The sequence below is a fragment of the Eurosta solidaginis genome, chromosome 2, assembly GCF_040869045.1.
Source record: "Eurosta solidaginis isolate ZX-2024a chromosome 2, ASM4086904v1, whole genome shotgun sequence".
Classification (NCBI taxonomy): domain Eukaryota; kingdom Metazoa; phylum Arthropoda; class Insecta; order Diptera; family Tephritidae; genus Eurosta; species Eurosta solidaginis.
In genome coordinates this window covers 165,632,929-165,656,019 of record NC_090320.1, presented here as the reverse complement: position 1 = coordinate 165,656,019, position 23,091 = coordinate 165,632,929, and the positions used below count along the sequence as shown (strand labels likewise).

Sequence of the window (23,091 nt, the reverse complement as noted above, 5' to 3'; positions counted from 1 at the left end):
ATATTTTAATTAAACTATTTAAATTACTTTAAAATCAAATTATACAAATATCTCTTTTTAAAATCAATATATTTAATGGAAATCAATGTAAAAACAAAAGAAGATATTCTCGAAATTTCCCCACTCTAAAAGAATATAAACCAGAAAAATTTTTCCCATGTTGAGTATAAGCATATAAATACAAAGTATAACAAGCCCCAAAAAAAGATATTAATGATTAGTTACTTTACAGAAAGTACTCACCGGTTTGTTTTGAGAGGGCTGGTGGGCCGACTATGGTTTTACGGGTGAACGGCGGAGCAAAGCTCGATGATTATCCAAGACCTTGGTGCCTTCACGGTTGTGCTGGTATTGTATGTGACCGCTTCTATGAACGATGGGTTTCCTTCTATAGCATTCACAATTTGGCGTTCTATCCCTCGCTGCGTGACTTTCACCGATTCTTTCGGAAAGGCGTTATTTTAGCTCACCACTGGTTCAATAGAGGCATTAGGTGCGGAGGAATTAAAGAACAACAACTCATTTGGTTTCACAATATTTTTATTGCGGCAGATTCTTCTGAAGGCAACACGAGCACTCGTAACATGGAATGTTATAAATAATTCATATATATACACAGATGTGTTGTTATTATTTATTGTATTCAAAGGAAAACCTTTGATTCGCATAAAATGAACAATTCGCACACGATATCTGTTGAACTTGCAAAAGACAAATTTAGCACACTTCTATGCCTTGCAAAAATAGAATATAAAGGAAGCGGATTGATTCGCTATAGAGCACAAACGCGCAGCAAAATTTGGCAACTTTTCAATAATATTTTCCGATTTTCAAAACTATTGTGCCAAACTAGATATATATAATTTTCCCGAAAACCTATTTTTTTCTTAGCAAGGAAAACTGTTCTGCCTTGGCAAAAGATGACAACAATAAAAATTTTATTCTGATAACCAATGGTGGTGGTTTTCTGACAGATGGCGATCATGCCAGACCGCCATCCTGCATTTGCGGCGAATTAAATTTGGTGGATTTTCGCGGTGGAGGCTGCCACACGTCCATTAGTGTTCCCAATAGGGAATTTAAAGGGTAAATACAATTCATGGATTATGCGGGTAATTCACTATAATACAATTCCATAATAAAATACAGTTCAATAATCGAATAATACAAGGTACGGGTTAAATATATAAATTCATCGATATACGTATGTGCAAGGGGGAGATGGGGCGAGTGGCAGCCTACGCCGCGTAAACATCCTGGCCCGCCTAGGCGTACTAAGCGCCTAACGTGTGTCTTAGCTCTCGGAGAGCTCGTTGGGCTTCCTCGATGAGGAGCTTCCCGATTTTGCCTTTATAGGTGGCGGTGCGCAAGCCGGTGGCGGTGCATCGGATGGTGCGATTTGATACGGTCGATGGGCGCGGGTTGCGCCGTGAACTGGATGCGGTGCCGGACACTCCTGCTGCCGTTGCGTACTGGTATGTTTCAGCAGTGCTGCGATTTGGTGGTTCACGGCGGCGTGGCTGACGACGGTGGCGCACCGGCTGTGATGCTGCATGCGGGGGTTGGCGACTCACGGTGTCGCGGTGTAAGTGTGTGGTGAGGGAGCCCACATACGTGACAGCGCTCGCGGGAGGTACACACACGTGTGTGGTGTGACAAGGCCAAGCAATTAGTGCAATATTTATGCGCCCTGGCAATCACGGCACGTTGTTGTGGTGGCATGGCCGTAAACAATGGGCACGTCGATAACGCATGATGTCGCATACACAGACGGCAGCGTCGATAATCGGACCCGGCGTCGTCAATTCGTGATGGAGTCGCTGGCACTGTCACTTGGGACGCCAAGGAGCGACGCGGTGTAGGAACCGGGGCACGTTGACGATTCATCTGTTGAAAAAAGGAGTATATGAATGTGTGTTGTATATTGAGGAGAACATCAAGGTAGGGACTGCCTGTGAGAGCTACGGTATGATTCAGTTTGTTCTGAGATGGTATCGATAGTTAAGCTTAGTGGACTGTAGTTGGTTGGGGAGATGGTAGGGAACCGTGGGGTTCTGAGTCGAATTCCGCTGGTGGCAGGAAACACAATTTTGTGATAGGCCTGGTGAGCACACCATTTTGCGTGCGTACGTCGACTACTCGGATATGGCCGTCTCTTCCTATATGGGTGTCTTCCACGCGTCCTAGGCGCCATTCGGTAGGGGGTAGGTTGTCTTCCTTAATGACGACTAGATCGCCGATTTTAGGGGGAGGTTGAGCGGTTTGCCATCGATAACGCTTATGTAACTCCATGAGATAGTCATTCTTCCAGCGTTTGCTGAATTGGTGATGTAAAACTTTCAACCGGTCCCACCGGTTGATCATAGAGAGGTGTTCATAGTTCGGCTCGGGGATGGCGAGGAGGGGTGCGCCTCGGAGAAAGTGGCCAGGTGTGAGGGCGGTGAGATCCGCTGGGTCCTGGGAAAGCGGGGAGATAGGGCGAGAATTGAGAACGGCCTCGATACGAATCAATAGAGTTGAGAATTCTTCAAAGGTGAAACTGTGTGTTCCGGCAACCTTTTTAAAATGGGTTTTAAAGCTTTTGACGGCAGATTCCCATAATCCGCCCATGTGGGGTGCGCCGGGGGGTATAAATTTCCAATCGATGCCTTGTGGCGCATACTTTTGGACAATATCTGTCGAGACTTCGTTGAGGAAGGTGACGAACTCTACTTCGGTAGCTCGCTTAGCACCAATGAATGTTGTGCCGTTGTCGCTCATCATTTGCTTCGGGTACCCTCGACGCCCTACAAACCGGGCGAAGGCAGCGAGAAAAGCCTTGCTAGTGAGATCCGAACACAATTCCAGGTGGATCGCCTTGGTAGTGAAGCAAACGAAAACGGCCACATAACCTTTTACGAGGGTTGGAGATCGGAGCATCGAAGCTCTGATGTGAAATGGGCCGGCGAAGTCTACGCCAGTAGTAGTGAAGGGGGGCGCGAAAGTGCATCGTTGGGGGGTAAAGCTGCCATTATTTGGGATTGCGTTTGTCGCTTATGAATGGTGCAGACTTTACATTGGAATATACATTTTGCCAGCTGAGGTTTGAGTCGGGGGGTATAGAATTCCTGCCTCATAGCCTGTTGCAGGAGGCGGAGGTCCGCATGGAGGAAGCTCTCGTGTAGAAACCTTATATAAAGGGTAGTAAATCTAGCCTTTTCGGGGAGAATGATAGGATGACACTCATTGTAGGTCATGTCGGCGTTTACTAATCTTCCGTTGGCCCGGAGCATCCCGTTTGTATCCAGGAAGGGGTCAAGTGCCAGTAGGGGACTTCGCTTTCCGATTGGTTTTGCATTTTCGAGGGAGGCTCTTTCGGAAGCGAAGAATTTCGACTGAGTCAAGCTCAGCAGACGGATTTTCGCGCGCATGACGTCGGCGTAAGAGAGGGCGGGATCGTTAGTGGTACGATTGCCTCCTACAGCATTTCTAAGCCGAGTTACAAATTTTAACACGTACGCTGTTACGCGTAGGGCGCGGGGATAGGAGGAGAACCGTTCCAAGAAGTCTTCTGACTCTTCCGCTGCATGCAGTGATTCGACTCGGCGAAGTTCGGGGGGTACAATATTTCTGGCCGTTGGTGTTGGCCAGTCCTCGGGGGGTCGGGAAAGCCACTCTGGGCCATTCCACTATAGCGACGAGTTAGAGAGATCGTCGGGGCTGCATCCTCTGGTTCCAAGATCCGCGGGGTTGTCTTTGCTTCGCACATGTCGCCAAGGGACATTTCCAACGAGGTCTATGATCTGCGCTGTTCGGTTAGAGACGTAAGTTTTCCACGAGTGGGGTGGCTTTTCCAGCCAGGCTAGCACGATTTCCGAGTCGGACCACATGATTAATTTTTGTTGACTTAGGCCGAGATGGGGTTGGACTACTGCGACTAATTTTGCTAATAAGAGCGCTCCGCATAGCTCCAGGCGTGGCAGACTAATAGTTTTGAGAGGAGCCACTTTGCCTTTGGACACTATAAGGTGAGAGTGGACCTGAGTACCGACGGTACTTCTTAGGTACAGGGTTGCGCAATAAGCCTTTTCTGAGGCGTCGCAGAATCCGTGGAGCTCAACGTATTGATCGGGCGTAAAATTCATCCATCGGGGTATCTGGATGGCTGAGATAGAGGGAAGGTTTTGAGAGAACTGCGCCCATTTGGCTAGACGGATGGGTTTAACCTTCTCGTCCCATTCGGTCCCATCTAACCACAATTCTTGCATGAGCATCTTCGCTTGGATCATTATGGGCGTCAGCCACCCTGCGGGATCGAAAAGTTTCGCAATAGAGGAGAGGATTTGCCGCTTCGTGGCTGCAGTGGATGCCGGATTTGAGTCGACGGTATACGAGAATGTATCCGTTAGGGCGTTCCACTGGATGCCCAGGGTCTTGGCGGTGCTAGTCTTTTCGAACTCGAGAAAATTTGTTTCCAGCAGATCAGTTTTCGATATTTTTTGGAGGATGTTGGGATGGTTTGCCGTGATCTTTTTTAGGGGAAAGCCGGCTGAATTGAGAGCGTCTATAGTCTCTGTTAGGGATTGCTCGGCTGATTGAAGATCATGACTGCCAGATAAAATATCGTCAACATACGTCTCGGATTTTAGTATTGGGGCTGCGCGTGGATGGGAATCGGCTATGTCTTTCGCCAGCTCGTGTAGAGTGCGAATAGCCAGGAAAGGCGCGCAGTTAACCCCGAAGGTGACCGTTTTTAACTTGTAGTCCTTTATTGGACTGTGTTCGGGGGTTCGGAATATGATCCGTTGGTAGTCTCGGTCATCGGGGTGCAAGAGGATTTGGCGGTACATTTTCTCGACGTCGCCATTAAACACATATTTATATGTTCGCCATTTCAGCAACATAAGTCGGAGATCGGGTTGGAGGGTTGGTCCGGTACATATAACATCGTTGAGGGAGTGACCGGAACCCGACTTTTTGGAGGCGTTGAACACAACTCTGACTTTTGTTGTCTTTTTGTCTGGCCTTACGACTGCATGGTGAGGGAGATAGAATGAGCAGTATTTACCCAGGGATTCTATTTCGTTGGGACTGCATTCTTCCATGTGGCCTAGGGACAGATATTCTTCGAGTACCTGGTCGTACTGCTGCTTGAGATCGCCCTTTTTTGAGAGGGAACGTTCCATGCCGTGGAACTGTCGTAGGGCTGCAGAACGGGACTGACCTAGGTCGATATCGTTCGGGAATGTTGGTTTAAAGGGGAGCCGAACCATATATCGACCGTCATCCATGCGAGTGGTTGTGCTTTGATAAAAGTCTTCGCACATTTTATCTTCTGGGGTTTCCACTCGCACTCTGGGTATTTCTTCGATTTCCCAGAATTGCCTTAGCTGTTCATTCAGCTGGACATTCGTCACTTCCCACGCTTGAGAGGAGTGTGATCCGACCTTTTCGGGGGTTTGGCCACTTATTATCCAGCCAAATATCGTGTTTTGTGCTAGCAGTGTGGGCGAGATCTTTTCTATGCCATTTAGCATTATTTGTGGGATAAGATCACTGCCTAATACCAGATCAATTTGGGAGGGGTTGTGAGTGTTCTGGTCTGCTAGCTTGAGATGGGACCATTTGCGCATTTGGTCGTTATTTAGCGTGAGTGTTGGGAGTTGCCTAGTGAGCCGAGGTAGCACGATTGCCTGGGCCTTTATTTTTACCTTGTGGTCATTTGAGACTAGGGTCAGTGAGCATAGCTTGTTGGAGGTTTGTACTACTCCGCCTCCCATTCCCGATATTTCAAATAGGGAGTGGGTATATGGGAGGCCTAGCTTGATTTGAGCTTTCGACGAGATGAAGCTACGCTCTGACCCTTGATCCACTAAGGCTCTGAGCCTGAAGCAGTCCCCTCGGTGTTCTATGGACACTATCGCTGTGTGGAGAATGATCTTGCTATCATTTTCCGCATACAAAGATTGAATGCGGGCAGCGTTTGAGGTGGTGGGCACTTCCTCGTTGGGATCTGGGTTGGTAACGTCCTGAGTAGTTGCTACTTGGGCTGCCGTTTTTCGAGGGCCATTGGTTTGGTGTGATATTCCGGTATCGTGGAGGGTGGAATTGTGGCGACCTTGGCAGTATAGACACGTTCCTGTGCTTGTGCAATCTTTTACGAGGTGGGTTTGTGACAGGCAGTTTTCGCAGAGATTGCTTTCTCTCACGAATTTTTTCCGTTCGGGGATTGCCAGCTTTTTATAATGCAAGCAGCTTTGTAGCTTGTGGGAGTTCTGCTTGCACTTTCTGCAGGCGTATACTTTTTGATGCTCGGCCACATGAGCATTTGTGCGAGTTTGAGAGTAGTTGTTGTTCTGCGGGGGGTTGCGGCTTTGGTTAGGGGTTTGAGCCTGCCTGAACTGGGGATTGTTTTGACTTGTGGGAGGCTTTGAGAAATTAGTGGAGGGTGGGTTATATCGGGTTTTGGCTGGTCGCCATTGATCCACCCTTTCCACTATCTCGTAGCGAGTAGTCAAAAACTGATCCATTTTGGACCAGTTCGGTAGGTCTCTTCTGGAGCTTAAAGATTGCTCCCAAAGCGCAACTGTATTCTCCGGCAGTTTTGAGGTTACCAGATATATTAATATGGGGTCCCAACTGTCTGTCGAGACTTGTTGGGTTGCTAATATCTGGAGGCAGTTATTAACGGAGGATTGCAATCGCTGGATGTCTTCGCTGTTTTCAGTCGGAATGGGCTTGAGGTTCATGAGGGCTTTTATTTGGTTGTCGACCAGGACTCTTTTATTTTCATAACGGGATGTAAGAGCTTCCCAAGCCAGAGCAAAGTTGTCATCACTCAGTGGAAATTGCTTTACTATCTGGCCGGCTTTCCCTTGGGTTTTGTACCTGAGGTGGTACAGTTTTTGGGTGCTCGAGAGTTTGGGGTGGTTGATATAGACCGCCGTGAACATGTCACGGAAGGACGGCCATTGATCATAACTCCCGTAAAAGACTTCGGTGTCACAAGCGGGTACTTTGAGGTGCATCCCGGAATTTTCTTGGGGAGTGGTCGTTGTAGCGGGGACGGGATTGCTTAGTACCCTTAGCTGTAGCTGATCGCCTATTCTTGCCTTTGTGTCTTCATATGCTATAAGGCAGTCGCGGTATGTATTGAAGGCTGAGGCCTTAAAGTCGACGGGAAGATCGTTGTCATCAGATTCCACGACAGCGTCATATGCGCTCTGTAGCCTTTCCCAGAACACATCAATATTTTTGTCTTTTATCTTTAGGGATGCCTCGGTGTTATCTTGGATCTCGGTTGTGCCGAACCGAGCGCAGTAATCAGTAAAGAGATCCGTTTCGGATATAAATTTATTTTCGACCACGGTAGCCATTCTGAACAGGGACTTGCTTAATTTTATTTTAGCTATTTTGGTTATTTTTTGGGACTGCCTGGTGTTTATTTATGAGGGAATACCAAAGGCAGAAACTTTCCTATCGGTCAAGAGTGGGTAGGTTAGGACCAGTTAGACTCAATTGGGAGTAGTCTGCGCCCAGTTGGGATGACCTGCAGAATTTACTGCTGGGTATTTTAAGCAAGGTAAATGTGGCCGAATTTACTGCTGGGTATCGCCAACAATGTAAATGTGGAGATATGTATTTAATTTATACCGCAAGGGACTCAAGTCTTAAAGGGCAATGAGCCAACTTTGTGCAAGTGTGTGTGGGATTTGCCTCGAAATTTTTTAATGCACCGCTTTTACGTACAGGTGTATATGGGGGTGATACTGTATATATATATATATATAAATGTATTTTTGGCGGGAAATTATAATTCTGGCGGGAGAAATTTGGATTTGGCGGGAGCCACCAAATTTTAGTCGGGGGATATACGTAATGTATGTACGTGTTTTTTATATTGTTGAGAGGCTGGTTTCGTCAATGGCGACGAAGGACCATTAGTTACTTTACAGAAAGTACTCACCGGTTTGTTTTGAGAGGGCTGGTGGGCCGACTATGGTTTTACGGGTGAACGGCGGAGCAAAGCTCGATGATTATCCAAGACCTTGGTGCCTTCACGGTTGTGCTGGTATTGTATGTGACCGCTTCTATGAACGATGGGTTTCCTTCTATAGCATTCACAATTTGGCGTTCTATCCCTCGCTGCGTGACTTTCACCGATTCTTTCGGAAAGGCGTTATTTTAGCTCACCACTGGTTCAATAGAGGCATTAGGTGCGGAGGAATTAAAGAACAACAACTCATTTGGTTTCACAATATTTTTATTGCGGCAGATTCTTCTGAAGGCAACACGAGCACTCGTAACATGGAATGTTATAAATAATTCATATATATACACAGATGTGTTGTTATTATTTATTGTATTCAAAGGAAAACCTTTGATTCGCATAAAATGAACAATTCGCACACGATATCTGTTGAACTTGCAAAAGACATATTTAGCACACTTCTATGCCTTGCAAAAATAGAATATAAAGGAAGCGGATTGATTCGCTATAGAGCACAAACGCGCCGCAAAATTAGGCAACTTTTCAATAATATTTTCCGATTTTCAAAACTATTGTGCCAAACTAGATATATATAATTTTCCCGAAAACCTATTTTTTTCTTAGCAAGGAAAACTGTTCTGCCTTGGCAAAAGATGACAACAATAAAAATTTTATTCTGATAACCAATGGTGGTGGTTTTCTGACAGATGGCGATCATGCCAGACCGCCATCCTGCATTTGCGGCGAATTAAATTTGGTGGATTTTCGCGGTGGAGGCTGCCACACGTCCATTAGTGTTCCCAATAGGGAATTTAAAGGGTAAATACAATTCATGGATTATGCGGGTAATTCACTATAATACAATTCCATAATAAAATACAGTTCAATAATCGAATAATACAAGGTACGGGTTAAATATATAAATTCATCGATATACGTATGTACAAGGGGGAGTTGGGGCGAGTGGCAGCCTACGCCGCGTAAACAATGATAATATAATTATACTTAACCAAGATCATCTAATAATTCTATTTAACAAAGAAACTTCTCCTAATAAATTTAATGATGGAGGAGCAGATATTTTACAAATACACAATAAAAATCATCATAAAGTTATTGAAGGTATAAAATTTAATAAACCTTTATTAATTAATAATCTACGTTTCCCTAATCATTCATAAGTAATATTTGCTAAACAAAATAAACCAGATGAACAAAGGCCATGAGCAATTATTAATACCAGATAATCCTCAATAATTTAATGTTAAAATACCTCTTAAAACAATTCTTATATGAGAAACAGACTAATAAGCAATTAAAGATTTCAAATCAGTTTGACGTAAACAAACTAAACTAATCAAAAATCCCCCAACTAATCTAATTCTAATAAAAATATAATTATATTTTAAAACACCAAATTGTAAAAATGAAAAAATTCATAATAACCCCCTAATTTTAATATAATTCCTGCTAAAATTATTGAACCTGAAACATGAGCCTCCACATGAGCTTTAGGTAATCATAAATGAATTAAAAATATAGGTATTTTTACTAAAAAAGATATAATTAATGATAAATATAATAAATCAAATTTAAATAAATATTTATATAAAAAATAAAAATTTAAATTTATATAAGTATTATATAAATAAAAAATACTAATCAATATAGGTAAAGAAACAAATAACGTATAAAATAATAAATAAATTCCAGCTTGTAAACGTTCAGGTTGATAACCTCAACCTAAAATTAAAAATAATGTAGGAATTAATTTTCTTTCAAAAAAAAAAATAAATAAAATATAAATAAATTTATTGAACTAAAAGTTAAAATTAAAAATATCAATAAAACTAAAATATTTAATAAAAATAAATTTTTATAATTATCCAATTTATTAATAATATAACTAGCATTTAATATAAGAATACAAATCCAAACTCTTAATAAAATTAATCCATTTGAAAGAACATCTATACCTATAAAATAAGAAATATTTATAAAATAATTTAAACTAAAATTAAATAAAATTATTATAAATATTGTTAATAATAATAATAAATCAAACATTCAATATAAATTTGTTATAAAACAAATAGGAAATATAAAAATTAACAAAAATAAATTTTAACATTATAATAAATTAAAAGATTGAAAATAATCATTATCATAATTTCGAATTAATGAAACTAAAATTGAAAGACCTAACACTCTTTCACAAACTCTAAAAATTAAAAATAAAATTCTAAAAAATATTCTATTGTCTATTAAATTTAAATATATAAATAATATAAAAAATAAACTTAAAACAATATATTCTAATCTCAACAATATTGATAACAAATGTTTACGATTAGAAATAAAAACTAAACTCCCAATTAAAAATAAGATAAAATGTAATACTCAATATAAAATTATTAGCATTAGTTTTAATAGTTTAATAAAAACATTGGTCTTGTAAATTAAAAATAAAAATTATTTTTTTTTTAAAACCTCAAGAAAAAAGAAACTTCTTTATCATTAATCTCTAAAATTAGTATTTTTATAAACTATTCCTTGTATAATTCAATTAACTTTTTTTATTACTACAAGTTATGTTCCTTCGGATTAAGGTAACAAAAAAAATATATTTTTAGTAGGACAGCATGTCCGCATTTATTGAAGTCAAGTATAAACTTAAAACTAGTGATTACAAGTAATTGGTTTTTATAGTTATAAATTGCTCACTCAACAAAAATACTTAATATTAAATTGTTCATTTAAGAATGTTTTTTATTCATGTAGCAGACGCAATAGTTAAAGTGCTTTGTAATCATTTCCTGTTTACTAGATTTTGGCTATTACTGTTGATGCGACGATTATTGACTTTGGTCAAAATCGGTGCATGTGTTAAATCAGCAATTATTGCGTAAAAATTAATGAAATTAACTAATTGGAACGCGATTTCCTGTTTATTAGTTTTAGCTAGTGTTGATGCGGCGATTATTGACTTTAGTCAAAAATCGGTACAAGTGTCAAGTCAGCTATTGTTGGGTGAAAATTAACAAAGCTCGTGTTAACTCTTCCCCTCTTAAGTCGATTTGCCCTCAATCGGCACAAATTTTACAAAGAGAAACAAAAAATCATATAGTAACTTGCAAATATGGGTTTTTAGGTACATCTGCTACACGTTCCGTAGTTACGTGGAACTTTTTTTATATTTATTGTAGAAAATTAGAGTGGCCATAACGATAATGGTAATAATTATTATGTTGGTACTTATGCTAATTATTAAAGTGTTTTAGTATTAATATTCCTGGTTCAATTTCTACAACTGCGGGTTTCGTTAAATATTTCAATTTACATTGAGCTTCCCTGAATTCTAAAATGTTAATAAGACATTCGTCATTTTTCTTGATCAAATTTTTCTCAAAGTTATTTTTTACATCTGAACTGTATATATAATTTTTATCATCCACGAGTACTTCATACTCATTTAGTACGATTGACTTGTTTGAGGCGTTGGGAAGGGGTTCGAATCTTATTTTGGATAGGATGTTTGTGGAAAATTGCGGGATGAGTAGGGTGAGTATAATAATATTCTCTTTAAAGATGACAGCGACCTTGATATTCCTATAACTGTCGTAGACCTTGATTAGGTCCAGTTCAGTTTGAGTCACTATGTCGGTAGGGACTATACCTAGTTTACTAGAAAATATGATTTATTCTATATCGTTTATGTGATTTCTTAAGAGTGTTATGTCATTGTTAATCCTGTACGTATGTTCGATGAACTGAACTTCGTCTTCTAATGTTTGTATTTTGTTTAACGTGGAATGCCGAAATGTATCTATGTAGTCGCTTATAAGAGCTTGTTGCCTATTTATATGGGTTGTAATATTGTCTATCTCTTGTGTCAAGAAACTGTTAAACCGCGTTAGATTGATTGAATTGTCCGTGATTGTCCGTTCATTATTGTGTACCTGATCTAGCGCGTTTTTGATCTCTCGTTCGTCGTCACTGTCCATAGAACCTGCTATGAATTTCAAGCCTTTACCCAGTACGTTAATTAGTCCTCGCTTGGTTTTTGTGTGTGGGCGCAACCTATCTATTTTTGCTCTTAGTAGGAGAAAATTTTCGTTGATGGACACCAAAACTTGCGTGTCTTCAAAGGAAGTTGTCTTTAGAATTTTTATGTTGTCCGTAATACGTAACATCGTGTTTTCGTATGTGGTTAAGTTGATAAAATGTAGTACCTTGTCGTAATGGTTAATCGTCTTTAGTTCTCCTGTCTTGATTGGTACATATCCGTTGTTGTTCGTTAAGTCCTGCACACTAATTTGTTGGCTTTTGACACCAAGCACGAGTGTCCAGAGGAAGATTGTCGTTAGTAGCATTTTTCTGTAGAAGTTAGGGTAATTGGTTTAGCATTGTCTAATGTTTTTCTTATGAACTATCCTGCCTGACTTTGTTTTAATGGTTGTGTTAAGGTTCTCTGCTACAATTTCTTTCTTATACCTAGCTGATAACTTATTTCCCAATCTCTTATTTATTTTTACGAATATAACGTCTCCTTCTGAAAAGGTTTTCGGGGTTTTTCTATCTTTATTGTGATAGCAAAGATCCTGCTGTTGTTTTTTCTGTAGTTTCTCCGTGATTTTCTGCCAATCTTTCTCTAGGAGGTCGGGGTCGCTACTAATTCTTCTCCCAAAAAATATTAAAATTGGTTTTTTTCCTGTATAGAATGCACCGAGTAATTATACTCTTTAACGGATTTTTCTAATAATTCACTGAAGGATCGGTGGCTTCTCTCCACTTGTAGACAGCGCATTATTTCCTGTAGGGTGAAGTAAAAGCGTTCGACTTTAGTATATGGAGCTGTTCGATATTTTCTGTACCGAATTCGTTGTTAATCATGAAGTTTATAGATTCTGAGTTGAAGGATCTCTCATGGTCCATTACTATTGTTTCTGGTACTAAGGCAAAGAGGATATCCCTTATTGGTTGCCTTATGTCTTCGGCTGCTTTGGACCGAATAACCTTTGCTACTGCATATTTGGAAAATTTATCCACAGCTGTTAGAATTAGTTGTTTACCCATTATTAATATGTCCATATGGACTATTTGGCCTAGAAATTGTGGAATAGGTGTAGCTTGTATTTGAGGTTTTGGCGGATTACGCTCGTATTTATTTTCTTTGCATGTAACGCATGATTTCATAATTTTTTTAATTTTATTTGTCATTCCAGGAAAGTAATACCTTTCCAGAATTTGTGTTTTATTTTCTTTAGTATTCCTGTGGGCTCTATTATGTGTTCTAATAATATCCTCCTGCTCTTTTTCATCTGTTATGTTCTGAACCTCTACCTGTGTAAACCTGATGCGATATTTGCTGAAATGAATTGGGTATAATTCCTGTATTTTTCCCATTATGGGTTCCTGCGTTTTAATGCAGTTTATTACTGATGGGTTGAGGTATCTCTTGAGGATTGAGATAAGCGTTTGATGGGAGAATTCTGGTTCTTTAATTATATGCTGATGGTATGTTGGGAATATTATTTTAAATTGGTAAGAGGAAACTTCGTCGTTTTTAAGAAATATTTGATTTTTGAAAGCGTTAATAGGTACTTCGACACTATATATTAAATTATGAGATGAACTGTCATCTGAATTTGTCGCCATAGACAAAGTGTTAACCTCTGTTTCATTATGGGGTATTCTTGATAGGACGTCGGCCACTACATTTTGTTTGCCTGGCTTATAAAATAGCTCGTAAGAGTATTCCTCGAGAGCTGCCTTTCATCTTTTCATTTTTGAGTTGTTATTTTTATTGCTAAGCGCATATGTGAGCGGCTGGTGGTCGGTAAAATTGTCCACCTTGGCCGATCCATACAAAAAATTTCTAAATGAGTTTAAGGCCCAGATTATGGCTAACATTTCTTTCTCGTTAGGTGCGTAATGTTCCTCCGCCTTACTTAAGGTTCTTGAAATGAAAGCCAATGGCTTATAATCTTGGAATAGAACGGCTCCGAGAGCAAATTTGGAGGCGTCTGTTACTAGGTGAAAGCTTTTATTGTAATCGGGATATGCAAGTACGATATCCTCGGAAGTAAGCGAGAGTTTTATATTGTTGAAAGCTCTTATGGCGTCTTCATTCAAACTTATATTGACTTTCGAAGATTTATTTTTGGATATTCTGCCTTCTTCCCCTCTTAGAAGAGATGTTAGGGGTTTTGCTAACTTTGCGTAGTCTTTTATGAATCTACGATAATATCCTGACATGCCAAGGAAACTTCGAAGCTCTTTTAAAGTTTTGGGTTGCGGAAAATTAGTAATTGCTTCGACCTTCGCGGGATTTGTTCTAATACCATTTGGAGATATAACATATCCCAGGAACTCAACTTCTTTCTTAAAAAAATTACACTTGTCCAACTGGACTTTCATGTTGGCCTCTTCTAGGGTTGCAAATATTTTCCTAATGTGATTGAGGTGTTCATCCTCAGTTTTACTGAAAATGATTATGTCATCGATATAGACGTACCAGTACTTTGCTATATGCTCGCGAAGTATGTCGTCTAAGGCTCGTTGGAAAATAGCGGGAGCGTTTTTAAGCCCGAACGGCAAACGAGTAAATTCGTATTTGCCACCTTTTATTGAGAATGCGCTTTTTTCGATGTCAGATTCCTTTAGAGGAATCTGGTGAAATCCGCTTTTCAAGTCTAAAACGGAGAAAAATTTACTTTCTCCAAGGTTTGATTTTACTTCCGATATTTCGGGTGTAGGGTATTTATCAGCCATTGTAACTGAATTCAATTTTCTATAGTCTATGACCTTGCGATACTGTTTGTTACCTTCTGAGTCTGGTTTTTTAGGTACGACCCATACGGGTGAATTATACGGGGATCGCGATGGCCTTATGATACCGTCGTTCAGTAAATTCTTTACTTGTGATTCTATCTCGCCTTTTAGCGATGCTGGGTACGGATAGAATTTTGAATATACAGGAGAGTCAGTTTGTGTTCTGATCTGTCCCATGACCTTCGTAGTGTAAGTAAGCTTTTCGTCGGGTTCGGAGAAAAAATTAGGATATGTATTCACAATATCCTTCATAATATTTATATATTTACTGCTTTGACGTTGTGCGAAGCCTGCTGCTTAAGTCTGACCATACGGCCATTTTTTAAAACCATTTTGTTTTCTGCGGTATATATTACTGCTCCTAGTGCCCTAAGTGTGTCGTTTCCCAAAATGGCATCGAATGATTTTAATAAGGGCAATAGGTAGAATTTAATTTTTCTGTGTTAAAGAGGTTCACATAAGTGTGTTCCGTTATCTTAATATCTCCTGCAATTGATTTTGCATGGAAAGGTTTTTTGTTTTGAATTCGCTTCTTTGCTAAATTCGGTTTTACGTAATTTTTGCTGGAGCCTGGGTCCAGCAGAAATTTTAGGATACTTCCGCTCTCCGTCTTTACTTCAATGTATGGAAGCGAAGAGGTAATTATCCTAAAAAATTGACATTATAGTATTCGGCAACTTCGTCTTCGATCTCGTCTTTGTATTGGATATCTTCACTTGCCGTATCTATATGAAACGTCCTTTGGTTTTTGGTGGGTGGCTGGTCGTTGACCGATTGTGGAGGTCTTTTACCCTGAAACTGATTCTGAGTTGGTTTGTTCATATAATTAATGCGCCGTGAATGTATGCTCTGGTCTACTTCCATTGGCTCCGGTTTTGGTTGAGGTTTCGGTGGCCTTGGAGGAGTACTCGTAGCCTGAATTTGGTTGGAGAACTGTGGTTTTCCTTCCATCTTGGTTGAATGGTTTGTGGCTCGTGAGCTAATTGTGGACAGAAAGACTGCTGTTGGGAGGGATACTTTCCCGAATTTGGATATCCTTTTTTAACATTTTGTGCATGATTTGTTCTGTAGTTTTGATTGTCTAATTTCATACATAGGTGAAGGGCCTGTGGAAGGTCAGCGGGTTCTCGAATGCCCAGTAATCGTGGTATGTCTCCATTTAGACCCCTAATGAAAGTGTCAAGTGCCTTATCCCTATATGATTGCGTTATCATGCGCAGAGATCCGCCACTCATTTCCATACATCCTAATTTATTGAGAATTAACGAAAGGTATTTGTAAACCTGCTGGTAGAAGTCGGCAATGCTCCTGTTACCCTGCACTAGAGTGGTTAATTGATATTCCAAAATGGAGATATCTCTCTTGTCTGCATAATGCATTGTTAGGCATTTGGTAATTGCCGACCAATCCAATGGCGTATTTTGCGATTCCAGTGCCGTATCAGCATTTCCCGTTATTTTATTCCTAATCACGCTAAGGATTCCGTAATACTTCGGAGTTCCCTTTAGCGGTTCGTAAATACTTAATATCCGATCTACACTTTTTTTCCATAAATTGAACTCACCAGGACGGCCGGAAAAATCTTTTAGGCACTTAACCACGTCCGGAATCTTATCTAAATATCCCAAGTTACCCCGATGCCTATGGTCAATTGTTTGGTTTATTGTCGAACTGAGAAATGCGTTGGGATTAAGAGTGGCCTGTACTACACTTGGTCCTTGTTGTTGCAAAACATCTGTCACAATATTAGTTATTAGGGCCCTTAGGTCTTCTATGCTTAACTGTTGTCTATCATTTGATGCCTGAGGGGCGGTAGGATTTTGGGAAAGGACTTGAGGACGGATTAAGTTATTAGGGTTTGCCATTTCGATATTAATGATTACCACTACTTTTTATTTAATAATCCTTCTTTCTAGTTAAATATGTTTTTCTTTCCTATTATTATATAAAACTAGCTGTATAAGCTTATTCTAAGTTTTAGGTATAGTAAAAGAATTATGCTTTCCTTGCTCACCTTTGCTCGTAAATGTTGCAAATGTCGAAACTGATGAGGGTATGAAGATGTTGTTGTTGTTGCGAATAATTTTAGCAAACCCAAATGTTCCTTGCTCACCTTTGCTCGTAAATGTTGCATATGTCGAAACCGATGAGGGTATTAAGATGTTGTTGTTGTTTCGAATAATTTTAGCAATCTCAAATGTTCCTTGCTCACCTTTGCTCGTAAATGTCGCAAATGCCGAAACTGATGAGGGTATGAAGATGTTGTTGTTGTTGCGAATAATTTTAGCAATCCCAAATATGTTACTTTGCGTTTGGCCGTTCACTAGCGGTGCTATCGTAAGGTATGAACTTCTTTTATGCCGCTCTGGGTATGTTACTTTGCGTTTGGCCATTCACTAGCGGTGCTATCGTAAGGTATGAACTTCTTTTATGCCGCTCTGGGTATGTTACTTTGCGTTTGGCCGTTCACTAGCGGTGCTATCGTAAGGTATGAACTTCTTTTATGCCGCTCTGGGTATGTTACTTTGCTTTTGGCCGTTCACTAGCGGTGCTATCGTAAGGTATGAACTTCTTTTATGCCGCTCTGTGTATGTTACTTTGCGTTTGGCCGTTCACTAGCGGTGCTATCGTAAGGTACGAACTTCTTTTATGCCGCTCTGGGTATGTTACTTTGCGTTTGGCCGTTCACTAGCGGTGCTATCGTAAGGTATGAACTTCTTTTATGCCGCTCTGGGTATGTTACTTTGCGTTTGGCCGTTCACTAGCGGTGCTATCGTGAATATTCCACAGATTTTGCTTCTCTGATTTTAGGAAGGTATTTATTTTTTTACTAAATCAATCACTATCACTGACACTTTTTAATATTTTGTGTTTTTTATAGCTCGGGCTGGTACGTGGTACCACCGGTTCGTGTTGCACTACTGGGGCGCCAGTTATGGTCCTTGTTGTTGCAAAACATCTGTCGCAATATTAGTTATTAGGGCCTCAGGTCTTCTATGCTTAACTGTTGTCTATCATTTGATGCCTGAGGGGCGGTAGGATTTTGCGAAAGGACTTGAGGACGGATTAAGTTATTAGGGTTTGCCATTTCGATATTAATGATTACCACTACTTTTTATTTATTAATCCTTCTTTCTAGTTAAATATGTTTTTCTTTCCTATTATTATATAAAACTAGCTGTATAAGCTTATTCTAAGTTTTAGGTATAGTAAAAAAATTATGCTTTCCTTGCTCAACTTTGCTCGTAAATGTTGCAAATGTCGAAACTGATGAGGGTATGAAGATGTTGTTGTTGTTGCGAATAATTTTAGCAATCTCAAATGTTCCTTGCTCACCTTTGCTCGTAAATGTAGGAAATGCCGAAACTGATGAGGGAATGAAGATGTTGTTGTTGTTGCGAATAATTTTAGCAATCCCAAATGTGTTGCTGTCCTGCGCACGGATTTTATTCGACTTCTCCTATGCCGCTCTGGATATGTTGCTTTGCGTTTGGCCATTCACTAGCGGTGCTATCGTAAGGTATGAAATTCTTTAATGCCGCTCTGGGTATTTTACTTTGCGTTTGGCCATTCACTACCGGTGCTATCGTAAGGTATGAACTTCTTTTATGCCGCTCTGGGTATGTTACTTTGCGTTTGGCCGTTCACTAGCGGTGCTATCGTAAGGTATGAACTTCTTTTATGCCGCTCTGGGTATGTTACTTTGCGTTTGGCCGTTCACTAGCGGTGCTATCGTGAATATTCCACAGCTTTTGCTTCCCTGATTTTAGGGAGGTATTTATTTTTTTACTAAATCAATCACTATCACTGACACTTTTTAATATTTTGTGTTTTTTATAGCTCGGGCTGGTACGTGGTACCACCGGTTCGTGTTGCACTACTGGGGGGCCGTCACTATAATCGCGAGTATCACTACCGCGAGTCCTTATTTTTATGGGACTTTTTTTCTTTTTCTCGAAGCGAATCCTTACTTGTTCGTTTCAGGATTTTTTTCGCGATTTTTGGCTCGGGCGCCAGTTATGTTCCTTCGGATTAAGGGAACAAAAAAAATATATTTACAGTAGGACAGCATGTCCGCCTTTATGGAAGTCAAGTATAAACTTAAAACTAGTGATTACAAGTAATTGGTTTTTATAGTTATAAACTGCTTACTCAACAAAAATACTTAATATTAAATTGTTCATTTCAGAATGTTTTTATTTCATATAGCAGACGCAATAATTAAAGTGCTTTGCAATCATTTCCTGTTTACTAGATTTTAGCTATTACTGTTGATGCGACGATTATTGACTTTGGTCAAAATCGGTGCATGTGTTAATTGGAACGCGATTTCCTGTTTATTAGTTTTAGCTATTGTTGATGCGGCGATTATTGACTTTAGTCAAAATCGGTGCATGTATTAAATCAGCAATTATTGCGTAAAAATGAATGAAGCTCGTGTTATCTAATTGGAACGCGATTTCCTGTTTATTAGTTTTAGCTATTGTTGATGCGGCGATTATTGACTTTAGTCAAAAATCGGTACAAGTGTCAAGTCAGCTATTGTTGGGTGAAAATTAACAAAGCTCGTGTTAACTCTTCCCCTCTTAAGTCGATTGCCCTCAATCGGCACAAATTTTACAAAGAGAAAAAAAATCATATAGTAACTTGCAAATATGGGTTTTTAGGTACGTCTGCTACACGTTCCGTAGTTACGTGGAACTTTTTTTTATTGTTATTGTAGAAAATTAGAGTGGCCATAACGATAATGGTAATAATTATAATGTTGGTACTTATGCTAATTACATGTTTTGTTATATTATCTTTTACTAGCAACTGAATGTCGCTTTCATGCTCTAGATGGCTTACATATAAAGTCTCAAGTTTTAGATTTAGATTTGTTTCGTTACTATCTTTGATATTGGTTATTAAGTTCGGTAGAACAAATGTATCGTAACTTCTTAGGTTTAGATTGCTGTAGGTTATGTTGTATATTACAATTTTACAGTTTTCAAATTTTATTAGAAATGTGCCTTTTTGCATGAATTTTAGTTTATTGCAATCGTGAGATATATTTCCATTAAAGTGTTTTAGTATTAATATTCCTGGTTCAATTTCTACAACTGCGGGTTTCGTTAAATATTTCACTTTACATTGAGCTTCCCTGACTTCTAAAATGTTAATAAGATATTCGTCATTTTTCTTGATCAAATTTTTCTCAAAGTTATTTTTTACATCTGAACTGTATATATAATTTTTATCATCCCCTAGTACTTCATACTCATTTAGTACAATTGACTTGTTTGAGGCGTTGGGAGGGTGTTCGAATCTTATTTTGGATAGGATGTTTGTGGAAAATTGCGGGATGAGTAGGGTGAGTATAATAATATGCTATTGAAAGATGACAGCGACCTTGATATTCCTATAACTGTCGTAGTCCTTGATTAGGTCCAGTTCAGTTTGAGTCACTATGTCGGTAGGGACTATACCTAGTTTACTAGAAAATATGATTTATTCTATATCGTTTATGTGATTTCTTAAGAGTGTTATGTCATTGTTAATCCTGTACGTATGTTCGATGAACTGAACTTCGTCTTCTAATGTTTGTATTTTGTTTAACGTGGAATGCCGAAATGTATCTATGTAGTCGCTTATAAGAGCTTGTTGCCTATTTATATGGGTTGTAATATTGTCTATCTCTTGTGTCAAGAAACTGTTAAACCGCGTTAGATTGATTGAATTGTCCGTGATTGTCCGTTCATTATTGTGTACCTGATCTAGTGCGTTTTTGATTTCTCGTTCGTCGTCACTGTCCATAGAACCTGCTATGAATTTCAAGCCTTTACCCAGTACGTTAATTAGTCCTCGTTTGGTTTTTGTGTGTGGGCGCAACCTATCTATTTTTGCTTTTAGTAGGAGAAAATTTTCGTTGATGGACTCCAAAACTTGCGTGTCTTCAAAGGAAGTTGTCTTTAGAATTTTTATGTTGTCCGTAATACGTAACATCGTGTTTTCGTATGTGGTTAAGTTGATAAAATGTAGTACCTTGTCGAAATGGTTGATCGTCTTTAATTCTCCTGTCTTGATTGGTACATATCCGTTGTTGGTCGTTAGGTCCTGCACACTAATTTGTTGGCTTTTGACACCAAGCACGAGTGTCCAGAGGAAGATTGTCGTTAATAGCAGTTTTCTGTGGAAAACCTAGGGTAATTGGTTTAGCATTGTCTAATGTTTTTCTTGTGAACTATCCTGCCTGACTTTGTTTTAATGGTTGTGTTAAGGTTCTCTGCTACAATTTCTTTCTTATACCTAGCTGATAACTTATTTCTTAATCTCTTATTTATTTTTACGAATATAACGTCTCCTTCTGAAAAGGTTTTCGGGGTTTGTCTATCTTTATTGTGATAGTAAAGATCCTGCTGTTGTTTTTCTGTAGTTTCTCCTTGATTTCCTGCCTATCTTTCTCTAGGAGGACGGGGTCGCTACTAATTCTTCTCCCAAAAAATATTTCAATTGGTTTTTTTTCCTGTCGTAGAATGCACCGAGTATTATAGCTCAACTTTGCTCGTAAATGTTGCAAATGTCGAAACTGATGAGGGTATGAAAATGTTGTTGTTGTTGCGAATAATTTTAGCAATCTCAAATGTTCCTTGCTCACCTTTGCTCGTAAATGTAGCAAATGCCGAAACCGATGAGGGAATGAAGATGTTGTTGTTGTTGCGAATAATTTTAGCAATCCCAAATGTGTTGCTGTCCTGCGCACGGATTTTATTCGACTTCCCCTATACCGCTCTGGATATGTTGCTTTGCGTTTGGCCGTTCACTAGCGGTGCTATCGTAAGGTATGAAATTCTTTAATGCCGCTCTGGGTATGTTACTTTGCGTTTGGCCATTCACTAGCGGTGCTATCGTAAGGTATGAACTTCTTTTATGCCGCTCTGGGTATGTTACTTTGCGTTTGGCCGTTCACTAGCGGTGCTATCGTAAGGTATGAACTTCTTTTATGCCGCTCTGGGTATGTTACTTTGCGTTTGGCCGTTCACTAGCGGTGCTATCGTGAATATTCCACAGCTTTTGCTTCCCTGATTTTAGGGAGGTATTTATTTTTTTACTAAATCAATCACTATCACTGACACTTTTTAATATTTTGTGTTTTTATAGCTCGGGCTGGTACGTGGTACCACCGGTTCGTGTTGCACTACTGGGGGGCCGTCACTATAATCGCGAGTATCACTACCGCGAGTCCTTATTTTTATGGGACTTTTTTCTTTTTCTCGAAGCGAATCCTTACTTGTTCGTTTCAGGATTTTTTTCGCGATTTTTGGCTCGGGCGCCAGTTATGTTCCTTCGGATTAAGGGAACAAAAAAAATATATTTACAGTAGGACAGCATGTCCGCCTTTATTGAAGTCAAGTATAAACTTAAAACTAGTGATTACAAGTAATTGGTTTTTATAGTTATAAATTGCTCACTCAACAAAAATACTTAATATTAAATTGTTCATTTAAGAATGTTTTTTATTTCATGTAGCATACGCAATAGTTAAAATGCTTTGCAATCATTTCCTGTTTACTAGATTTTGGCTATTACTGTTGATGCGACGATTATTGACTTTGGTCAAAATCGGTGCATGTGTTAAATCAGCAATTGTTGCGTAAAAATGAATGAAGCTCGTGTTATCTAATTGGAACGCGATTTCCTGTTTATTAGTTTTAACTATTGTTGATGCGGCGATTATTGACTTTAGTCAAAAATCGGTACAAGTGTCAAGTCAGCTATTGTTGGGTGAAAATTAACAAAGCTCGTGTTAACTCTTCCCCTCTTAAGTCGATTGCCCTCAATCGGCACAAATTTTACAAAGAGAAAAAAAATCATATAGTAACTTGCAAATATGGGTTTTTAGGTACGTCTGCTACACGTTCCGTAGTTACGTGGAACTTTTTTTTATTTTTATTGTAGAAAATTAGAGTGGCCATAACGATAATGGTAATAATTATAATGTTGGTACTTATGCTAATTACATGTTTTGTTATATTATCTTTTACTAGCAACTGAATGTCGCTTTCATGCTCTAGATGGCTTACATATAAAGTCTCAAGTTTTAGATTTAGATTTGTTTCGTTACTATCTTTGATATTGGTTATTAAGTTCGGTAGAACAAATGTATCGTAACTTCTTAGGTTTAGATTGCCGTAGGTTATGTTGTATATTACAATTTTACAGTTTTCAAATTTTATTAGAAATGTGCCTTTTTGCATGAATTTTAGTTTATTGCAATCGTGAGATATATTTCCATTAAAGTGTTTTAG

The 23,091-nt window shown here is 39.1% G+C and overlaps 1 protein-coding gene and 1 pseudogene across 4 annotated transcripts in view; both read right to left on the bottom strand.

The window, feature by feature from the left end:
- The window catches only part of ninaC (STKc_myosinIII_N_like and MYSc_Myo21 domain-containing protein ninaC), a 2,219,740-nt gene that overhangs the window by 945,205 nt on the left and 1,251,444 nt on the right, over window positions 1-23,091 (bottom strand). The gene's annotated exons all lie outside the window — the stretch shown is intronic.
- LOC137239935 (NADH-ubiquinone oxidoreductase chain 4-like) lies at window positions 35-10,100 on the bottom strand (annotated as a pseudogene).